General features: G+C 33.4%; 1 protein-coding gene across 8 annotated transcripts in view; it reads right to left on the reverse strand.

Moving 5' to 3' along the window:
* LOC143233626 (cyclic AMP-dependent transcription factor ATF-1-like) overlaps positions 1-7,278 on the reverse strand; it is a 28,695-nt gene extending 21,417 nt beyond the window's left edge. For 2 of the 8 annotated variants that reach the window (XM_076470048.1, XM_076470042.1), the window contains exon 1: positions 6,614-6,755. The gene's annotated coding sequence lies outside the window, so the exon portion shown is untranslated. Of the gene's footprint in view, positions 1-1,876; positions 5,490-6,210; positions 6,562-6,613 lie in introns of those variants that run through there. The other 6 variants (XM_076470041.1, XM_076470047.1, XM_076470046.1 and 3 more) reach the window with 6 other exon arrangements.
* Positions 7,279-11,487: the final 4,209 nt, after the last annotated feature.

Here is an 11,487-nt window from a genome sequence, read left to right on the forward strand (position 1 = left end):
AACATTCAAGTTATTTTCATTGAAAAACATGAAAAATAACACATGATTTTGCAATACTTTTATAAAATTTAATAACCTAGACTTTTAAAAAAAAAGCATGATTTTTGCAAGTAAAAGACTAAAAATTACTTAGTTGAAAAATATAATCTATGGCAACATGCTTCAATGTACTGTGCATTTTACGGCATTTAAGACAAGTTTAATGAATCTCATCAAATGCATTGTTCAAGTACAACCAACTACAAACTAGCTGACATAAACGTTTCTAATCTCTGTAAAGGATTTGCGATTCTCACTAAACTTTATGTAATTTTACATTTTATTAACATGGCAAAACCTTTCATTTACTTTCAATTACCATATCCTAGTCTTTCATATACTATGGTTATGTTTAAACTTCCCATATTTACCTGTAGGTGTATTAAATGAGATATTGTATTACGTAATGCAAAAATTAAACTGATCACTCCTCCCAAACAATTACAAAACAAATTAAAATGTTAAATCAAACTTTAAAATAATACATACAGTCAAAAACATACAGCAAAATGTAAAAAATATTATTAGAAATAATTGTATTAATACAGCAACATGTTTCTTTAGTTCAGTTTTAATCTTTGCAACATTTACAACATAAATTAATTCATAAGTAAATAAATATTTCAGAAGGCAGACAATTTCATAATGTCAAACAACTATGTGTCAACACAATGAACTTTTGGTTTGCAGAAGGGCACCCAGGGTAGCAATGCTCTAAGAATATAAACAAACAGACCTTATTGAAAGGATCCACACAATCATTTGAAATTATGTTCATTGATTTCTAAAATAATGGAGCATGTGATAACATCTGGTACCAAGCTGTATTTCATATGAATAAAACTATTTTGTGATCTATGGCAGATTCAAAATTCATGAAAATCCTTTTTGGGAACTCATTTTGACATTTTAATCATTTACACTAAAATAAAAACTAGTTTTTGGACAGATAAGTCTGAAATTGTGAATGGTGTTAAAAATGTAAAAATTATTTTTCTTGAAAAATTGTCAACTTTGTTTGTTTTTTTTATTTCTAGAAAAAACTAAAGCACCAAAGCTTTGAAATAAAAGAAAAACAGAATGTAGAAAAAGAATGCCACAAACAGCAGGGAAATCCTTGTTATCTCCATAACTCTGCAGGAATTAAAGGGAAGAATGCTGACAAACAAACACAGTATTGGGTATTCAGGGGTTGAAATAACTCAAACCGAAATGGTTCATCTTGTGCAAATTCAGTAACTTCTTATAGCTTTTTGGGCCACTTGAAATGATTCACCTTGAAATCTTAGTTAACCTCTGAAATTCATTTTCCTCTTTTTTTGGCAGAAAGTGAAATGGACATGGTTAGTGTCAAGGCATAATTAGAGAAACTTTCTGAAAATAAACTGGAAAATAAAGATATTGGCACTAAACCCCAATAGTAAAATCTCTTTCAATAGTTGCAATATAAATTTGAATAATGTAATATACATAATTTCTGCACATATTCTACTTTTAATCCTGATATTTTCGTATTATTTAACTAGAATACAATAATTTAATGAAGAAAGATATGTACTGGTTAAGGGTATATTAAACATTAAATTTGTAAAAATATAAAAGTTACATTGAGTACATATTTTACCACTGTAGTATAGGCTACACAGTAGTAATATATGGAAATAAACAGTTTACAAAAAGAAATGGTTGACTAAAGGACCTCTACCCTTATCAAGAGTTTCTGGATAAAAAAGTTGTTCTTAACCAATCTGTACCAATCTATAAGCATATCAAGTTTCATCAATATTTCATGTTACATTCACACTTATCCTCTTTCAGTTCTGGAATCCAACCTCACCTGTACTAAATCTTAAAGTCTGTATTACAATTCAAATCCCTCCCATGCCAGATAGCCACAAAGAATCCAGTGCTAAACACCTGCTTAACTGGCAGAAGCAGATGTAAATGATGACATACATTTCCCGTGGACAGGATGCCAGTCCATCATATATTGACCCTCTGCTAACAGCTGGTACTCATCAGTTTGGTAGACTAATACAATTACAATAAGTGATTTTGTTCAAAAACACAACATTATGACATGCACCAACTTGAAACCTGTAGCCATCCAATGATAAGCCCAAACTGCAAAGCCAATACATCACAGTACCTCCACTATAGGGAATAAAGTTAATTAGGTAATTTGTAAATAAAAACATTTAAACAAGATTTGGGATATGTTACAGTGGTCATAGGTTGGGTTCCAACAGTACCAAATGTAGTTTGGTAACTATTTTATTCCAGGTCTTAACCTTTCAAAAACCATATTTTTATTAGTAGCAAAGCAATTATACATGGAATCAGTTCTGATGGAATATTAATAAAAGAACTACAAGAAAATCCTATATAAGATTTAGTTTATGGCACTTTTAAAGTAAGATATTTGCCAATGTGGATGGTTTTAGGAAAATTAATAACAGCACTGATGATCAGTACTTTAATATTAGAATAGTGTTGTGTATTTTTTTAAAAGCTATTGAAGACTACAAGAAAATCACTACCAAACACAAAAACATGCTACATTTCTAAGTTAATATCCTGAGAAACCCATTTAAATTGTGGAATCTTCAACAAATATTTCAGCTTAGTGTTTCATCATCTTTTAAGCATCAACACACAACACTAATTCCAAACACAAATGAAAATATTTTGTTCTGGGGATAAATTTGTATTAAACACTTGTGCCTACTTTTACATAACATATGTACAAACACATGGGAGTTCTAGGGAAAAAGGAACAATATTTATAAAAAACACCTTTCAAATGTTAAAACAGCATACTGTCTTTGGTGAATGGTACAAGATAATTCCTCTCAGAGAATACTGCATTTAAAACCTTTACACAAGGTCTTCTTGCATATTTCTTTAACATACCAAAAGTTCATTACAAAGTAATTTTCTGTAATTCTAGAATACAGTTCTCCAGTTAGTAGGAACAGTTAAAAAACAAAGACATATCATATGCCACAAGCAATTATAAGGTCATACCATAAGTAATGTCCAAAAATTTAATATAGAAAGTGCATAATCATTTCTGTCTTTGTAGAAGGCTTTAATGACTACAATATGTAGTGGGATGTGTATAAAAATGTTCAGACAATTAAAAGAAACCAACCCAATTCAAATTTTTCAGATAATTAATAAAATCAACCCTTATGAAGATGGGCATGTCTGAGGAGCACATTAGGCATATAATGCTTTATGACTTTAAAAAAAGAAATAGTGTAGCAGAAACTACATGTAACATTCAAGGTGTTTATGGTGCTGAGTCTCTCAATGACAGAAAATCTCAAAGGTGGTTTCAGAAGTTCAGATAAGGTAACTACAGTTTAAGTGATATACCATGTTTAGGTCATCATGTTGAGTTTAATGATGACTTGCTATGAGCTGCACTTGATGAAGATTGTGCTGTAACAGTTGAAGAACTAGCACAGATGCTTAATTCAACAGTTCACCACCATCTATAACAGCTTGGAAAGGTGTCAAAACTTGGAAAATGGGTCCCCATGATTTAACAGAAGCCAATCTTTGAGCAAGAGTGGACATGTGCACTTCTCTGCACTCTCGTGAACATAACTCACCTTTTGTGAACAGGCTTTTAACTGGAGATAAAAAATAGATATTTTATGAAAATGTTAAGTGCCACAGACAATGGCTCAGTGCAAGTAAACTGACTAAAGCACAGCCCAAAATGAAACTCCACCCAACGAAAGTCTTGTTAAGCATTTGGTGGGATGCTGTTGATATGATCCACTTTGAGTTGCTGCCACTCAACGTAACGATTACATCATACTTCTACTGTCAACAGTTAGAGCACTTGAATGTTGTACTGAAAGAAAAAGAGGCCTGTAAAGGTATTGTGTTAGACAAGGATAATGCACGGCCCCATACAGCAAGGATCACATCTACAAATATTGAAGGGCTAGACTGGGAAAAACATCCACATCCTCCTTATTCTCCAGACCTTGCCCCATCTGATTATCATCTATTCCAAAGTCTGCAGAACTATCTTAATGGAAAAGAGCTTGAAACACATGAAGATGTCAAAACTACCCTCTCTACGTTCTTTTCCTCCAAACCCCAAGAGTTTTATACAAATGGCATTCAAGAGCTTGTGAATCACTGGCAGGAAGCAATTAATAATAATGGAACATACATCATTGATTAAATAACATTAAAAGCATTTGAAATCCTGTTTTTCAGAACCTAAAATTGAACATTACTTAAGAGATGACCTGATAGTTTGACAAATTCTGGCTTTAAGCTCATTTTCAAAAAGTAAATTGAACATGGTACAATAATATTTGACATGTGTACATTCTCTTTGCAGTGATCCATTTGTTTCCTAACTTCTGCAAATGAGAAAATACAGTTAACTGAAATTCAAACCATTTCACTGCTCAAATCTTGTAATTTTCCTTTTTACAAATGTTAATATAACATAATTATCAACCGACATAAGTGAAAATTTGCTAGGATATAATGGTACTGAATGAAAGAATTCCCTATTTGTCCCTGAAGAAGAAAGGTCCACCTTTAGAAAGTGCTCATTTCTATCAAGATTTCTTGAACCTGTGTTTCTCTAACATCATGAAAAACTTAAAATATTCTCAGTAATTTTAACATTTTCTGCCTATTTAATGTCATATCTTCCATTTCAGCTTATATAATAGTTGGATATTTAAATACGACAGCTATTTTAAATACAGCAGTTATTAGATAACTTCTAAAATTAATACATAGGTGGTTGGTTTCTTGCCATACTGCTGACCAATCAAATAGCTGGTTTTTGGTTGTCAATGCTAGGGATCAACTTAGAGAAAATATTAAGCTTCAGCTTGACATCCCTAAAAATAGCACAAGTACTAAAGACCTTCCTTATCCTAAGCAATCACAAAATTGTATTCTGAAGACGTTATATAATAACAATGATATAAGCATGACATTTGAATATGTCTACTGTGGAGAAGATAAATGTTAGGTTGCCCCCTAGTTACTATACAAACTTTACATATATTTGGACTTCAAATTTGTAAACAACATACTCAAAAGCAGTGTTGGCCTTGTTGATTGCATACAAATATTTCTTTTACTAAGTTAACATGAAGCAATGGACCATTCTCTGTTGGACACTTTAGTAATCAGTACAATAATTATTTGTGGTAATAGCTACATGATATTCTTGTAAAAACTGGAATCAATACAGTTTTTCGCCTTGTTTTTTTTCAATCAGAAGCAAGTGTCCCGATTTCTCTATACCTGAATACAAGTTTTATATATATGTTTACATTATATATAGATTTGTTTTCTTTTTAATTTGGTGAATAACCTGATAGACATATCACACGGTATTGTTCACTCCCTCTCTGTTACGTTTTCTTAACCTTATTTGTCACCGGTCGCTGTAGAGATTGAGATTTGATGACTTGTCAGCCACGAAAAAAAAAAAAAAAAAAAAAGCAACATTTTTTTCTTCTTTTTTGTTATTCTTTTTAATTTTAACTAAATACACGTTAACCATGTTTTGTTTGTCTATCGTTTTAAAATAAAATGTAATGAACATAATAACACTTATCAAATGGCAAGAAAAAGTTTCATTTAAACTGTTTCAGAGCGGTTACACTACACTGTCACATAACAGTGTTAAACTACAACTTCCAATTTACAATGTCGCTCCTCATAAAATTTCCTATTTTCCATTCCAGAAGTCAGGTAAGTTCACACAGCACTCGTACTGATAGTATACTAATTATTATGCTATACTTGTTGCTGTTGATATTAATGAACAACGTTCTACAAAATATATAAATTAATTTCTTAATTGAGTACTTATCAAATAGTATTGCTACTACTGTTTACTGTTATCATGTTAAGCCTACTTTTCTCCCGCGCAACTTTTAAGCCTGATTTTCTTCACGCTATTTGCATGCATAGCCTAAGCCTAATCTCCTAGTTATTTGTTTAATAGGGGGTAATGCTAAACGTAAACAGGATAGACTTTTCTTCAACAGTCTTAAATTTTCGTTTTCCTTTCGTCTATTATTACATCATTATTAATATCCGTACTTGTTTCAATATGTTAACAGTACTAGCCTAGTTACTACTACTTCTACTACTAGTATTTCGACATACATCACATTCGTTCTATATTAACCGTAGTCAACTTATGTTGCATGAATGTACTAGGATGTTGCCTTTGCTAAACTGTTATTCTTGCACGTGTTACGTCAGGGTTAAGGTAAATAAAAATATTTAGGAAGTTTTAAATGTCGAGATATTGATATTTAACACTGCTACAAAACATTCAAAATTATTTAAGATTATTAAATGTCAAGCCCATTTCAGAAAAATGTTCAAGCTACAGTGTAGATCCCAATTCCTATATATAAATGCGCTTGATCAAAGAACAAAGTACTTTCACTATAACTCATTACTTAAGCACTATACATAATCGAACTTCTTCTAAGCTCCCCACTTTTATGTCACCCACTGGACAACACACCTCACTTTTATTAACGCTCAGCTGAGAACTTACCAGTTACGTATTTCTCGTCACCAACTTTGCCACAATCCGAGTGGATAAATTTTCAAAAACGTAGCAGCCACGTCAAGATACGACAGCTCCGTCACATTGAGAATGAGCCTTTCTTACACTTATGACCAAATTGTATTGTTCCGCATGACATCATGGAGCTAGGATGGTATTTGTTAAAACATAATAAAAAAAATAGTACAAACTGTTACTTCATTGGTCCTTTAATAAACGTCAGGCTAAGCTTATTTGCTTGTTCCTGTTTTCTTAACTTAGAAGGAAAATATGAGTAATCTTCATAATAATGAGCGTTAAAACTTTTATAAGTTTAATAGCTCATGTTTATATAAAATGTAAATATTTAATTTTCCAGATAACTCAATAAATAAACCTGCACTACTTTTCCTGTTCTGTTCTTGGAAAATTACCAAGAAAACCAGAACTCTACTCCGCCAAATAAACCGTTTACGCTTAGTTTTGTCGAGGACAAAAGGTTTTAAAACCAATCCTGTCATTAATTTTAGACAAAACACTATACTGTTTTTATGTTAAACTACGATATAATAATAATGGATCGAATTAATTGTTATATTATCAGGTGAAATTCAGTAACTAATGCGGCAACATTCTTTTCAGTCTGGTAGATTTGTACAATCGTTGCATGTGTTGTAAGCTGTATTTTCAATGTTTTAATTTACATCTTAGATAGGGGGCGCAAGGGGTTAGGATATAGCAAATCCCACTAAGATCGAGGTAGGTATATATATATATTAGTTGTAAATATGTTTTGAATTTCGCACAAAACTACATGAGGGCTCTCTGCGCTAGCCGTCCCTAATTTAGCCCCCCAGTGGCACAGTGGTATGTCTGCGGACTTACACATTAAAAAACCGGATTTCGATACCCGTGGTGGGCAGAGCACATATAGCCCATTGAGTAGCTTTGTGCTTAATTTTAAACAAACAAAATTCTAAACAAATGTCCCTAATTTAGAAGTGAAAGAATAGAGGGAAGGTAGCTAGTCGTCATCACCTACTACCAATTCTTGTGTTACTCTTTCATCATAAAATAGTGAGATTGATGGAAATATTATAACACTCTTACGGCTGAAAGGGCGAGCATATTTGGTGAGACAGGGATAAGACCCTGCGACCCTTAGATTGCGATTTAAGCGCCCTAACCACCTCACCATGCCAGGCCATTAATAAATACAATTAAAGTAGTTAGTGTTAGGTTTTGTTTTGTTTTTCTTAAATTTCGCGCAAAGCTACACGATGGCTATTTGCGTTAGCCATCCCTAATTTAGCAGTGTTAGACTAGAGGGAAGGCAGCTAGTTATCACCACCCACAGTCAACTCTTGGGCTACTCTTTTACCAACGAATAGTGGGATTGGCCGTAACATTATAAAGCCCCCACGGCTGAAAGGGCGAGCATTCTCGACCTTCGGATTACGAGTCGAGTGCTATAACCACCTACCTGACCATGCTGGGCCGTTAGTGTTAGGAAATACACTATTATTTTTAGTAAATAAGCTGTTATAATAATACTTAATTTTTGTCTGTCTTGAAAGTGCTTGCGCACCCATTCTCTAATAAACTTTTAATAGATGTATTGGTATGTGTTTTTTTGATATATTTTTGGTTTGTGTAAAAAAACACAATTAGTGTTTTTGCATTGGTCCCCAGTATACTAACACGCCATTGAATAACATGCTTCAAATCAGAGGGCTTGACAGTGGATAATTTTCAAATTACGACTTCTGTCTGCATTGCGAGATTATTCTTAAAGGCACACATACATGATCCACAACTAGACCTTCACAACGAATTAAGGTTCACGTGAAAACAGATAGTGTTATACATATATATGCAGCATTAGGCCCATTGTTCCTCATCATTTGAATGGATATCTTGTAACTTTAACATGTAACTACAGTCTGTCTAGTTATAATAGACAGGCTAACTAAGAGGGCATGAGTTCACCAGGTTATAACTGGTTGGAGCAAGTTAAACCTATTAACAATTTTAAGACTACAGTGAACTGCATGTCTGCATTTTACCATTTATGTTTTTAACCTGCTACAACTGACTATTGTAAATACAACGTTACCATCTTTAGGTCTCGCAAACAATATTAGCTTCAAACAGCGAATAAAGTAATTATATGTAATCAGACTGCATAGGATAGACGTTATGAATCTAGCTCGAGGTCAAGAAGAATACCCACTTCAGCCCAGAAGTTGATTGTGTAGCTTGTAGAGTTGTTTTTTTGTTGTTTTTTTAAGCCTAACAGAATTAACAGCAACACCACCGGCTACGTGTATTATTCACAAGTTGCTACACCACTGACAGACTGATGTTTGTGTATTATTGTTGATTATGGACAGTTAGTTAATTGTCGTATCTTATGGAATACCAGCAGAGTGCAAAAAGTAGGCCTGCGAACAAGAAGATGGTTTTTCTAATCTTGGGATTTAAGATATATATATTTTTTCAAATTGCAGTCATCGGATCACAGAAATAGTAAGATAGGACATAACTTTCACAGTTATAAGAAAACTTTAAAAGCATTCTCATAAAACAGTATAATACAATTGTACTTGTTATAATGCATTAATATTAAGCCTATTACATATTTAAATATTTTTAGTTAGTCCCTTCAGCTGAATCTATAGCTCTTCATGCTAGTATTACCCAGATAGTTAGAAAAAAGCCACAACATAGAAATGGGTCACTGATGAGAGATATAGTTATCTGTACATGTATGTTTAGTTTACAATCACGTCCAAGTAACATTTTCAAATTAGCACCAGTATGACATCAAGAATGAAAGATAAACACACGTGATATTAATATTATGTTACATATGAATGATGCGATAGTAGGGTTTGGTTGTTTGGAATTTCATGCAAAGCTACTCGAGAGCTTACCTGCATAAGCTGTCTCCAAGTTAACAGTAATAGAGAGCTAGTCAACACCACCCATTCCCAACTCTTGGGCTACTCTTTCAGCAAAGAACAGTGGGATTGGCGGTCGCATTATAAACACCTTTATAGCTGAAAGGGCGAGTATGTTCGGCGATAGTAGATATAATATTACTTGCATCTTTATCTGGATAAACTAAGATATTTGGTTTAAATGAGTACATCAAAGATAATTTTTGTCACGATATTTTCCTAAGACTGGGAGTCGAGCTCCCTAACCACCTGGTCATGTCAGACCTCGACATCATAACGAAATGAGGGTTTGAATTTACGTTACACCAACATGCTCTCCCATTCAGCTGTGGTGGCGTTATAACGTTACAGTCAATCACACTATTCGTTGGTAAAAGTGCAGCCCAAGAGTTAGCGGTGGGTGGTGATAACTAGCTGCCTTCCCTTTAGTCTTACACTGCTAAATTAGGGACGGCTAGCGGAGATAGACCTTGTGTAGCTTTGCGCGAAATTAAAAAAAAATGTTACGGTGTTCGCAAACATCTTTAAGTTCCTTATTAAATTGGTAAGAATGCTAACAGAACTTTGTACCGATTGATTTGTTTGTAACCATATCTCATTTTAGCGCATGTTTTATTTTACCAACACGTTTAGTTTTTTTCTTAAACTTCCAAACTAATACTTTCCATATTCCAACGTCATGTCATATCACATCTTTTTTTCATTCATAATAACTATATAAGTAATAATAATAAAAAGCTGTCGTGTTGTGTATATTTGACCCTCAATCTGAGGGTCGTGGGTTCGAATTCCCATCTCACCAAAACATGCTTGCTCTTTCAGCCATGGGGCATCGTAATGTGATGTTCAATCCTACTATTCGTTGGTAAAAAGAGTAGTCCAAGAGTTGGCGGTGAGTGATGATGACTAACTACTTCCTTCTAGTCTTACACTGCTAAATTAGAGAAGGCTAGAGTAGGTAATCCACGTTTAGCTTTGCGTGAAGTTCAAAACAAAACCAGTCTACTGTTTCACAAGGTAGTTGCATTTTTTTACATTTAACATAGCCCCCACTGGGTAGTTTAGTGGTAAGTCTGAAGGCATATACAGCTAAAAACCGTGTTTCAATACCCGTGATGATACAGTACAGATAGCCTATTGTGTGGCTTTATACATAACTACAAACAAATGTATTGATGTTGTAAATAAAAGGCTGCTTTTTGACTACCATATGAAGAAGAAATATTTCTAAATTCTTACAGTAATACTTGCGAGTCAGCCATCGATATGGATCACTAGGACAGGTTTGGAACTTTCAGAGACTAGCTATTTTAAAAGATACAAAACAGTAAAAGCTATACAAAGTTAAAATAAGGCAATGCAAGTCAACATACACAATAATGAGTTTACACTAAATAGCACCTTGTAGTATGTGTTGGATATTTTAAAATAGCTAGTCTGTGAAAGTTTCAAACCTGCCCTAATGATCCATATCGACGGCTGACCTTTCAAATTGAAAAGACGAGATTATGGTATGTAATATAATAGCAGAATATGAAATACCAGATATGCTGACGCATAAGACGACCCCCTAACTTTCAAGTTAAAATGTAAGTTTCAGGCTATACTGGCCATATAAGATGATCCCTCAGAATCGTGTACTTGATTAGTGAAACCAAATGCTGTCCGATACTCCTTGGTCATCAGTATTGGAAAGAAAAAGTATATATGCTTACTGAATATAGTTAATACACTCAGTACATTTTATACCCAATACAGGTAATTAAAACATTTTAAAGATCGTTTTATTAGCGATTAAAATATTTTTAAGTTTTTGTTTTATTGGCACTTTCGACTGAAATGGTTACGAGTTATTAATATCCTTCAACATCCAAATCTTTTTCATCATCTAGCATCAGAAGGTAATCAATTATGTCTGAT

The sequence above is a fragment of the Tachypleus tridentatus genome, chromosome 12, assembly GCF_004210375.1.
Source record: "Tachypleus tridentatus isolate NWPU-2018 chromosome 12, ASM421037v1, whole genome shotgun sequence".
NCBI lineage: Eukaryota > Metazoa > Arthropoda > Merostomata > Xiphosura > Limulidae > Tachypleus > Tachypleus tridentatus.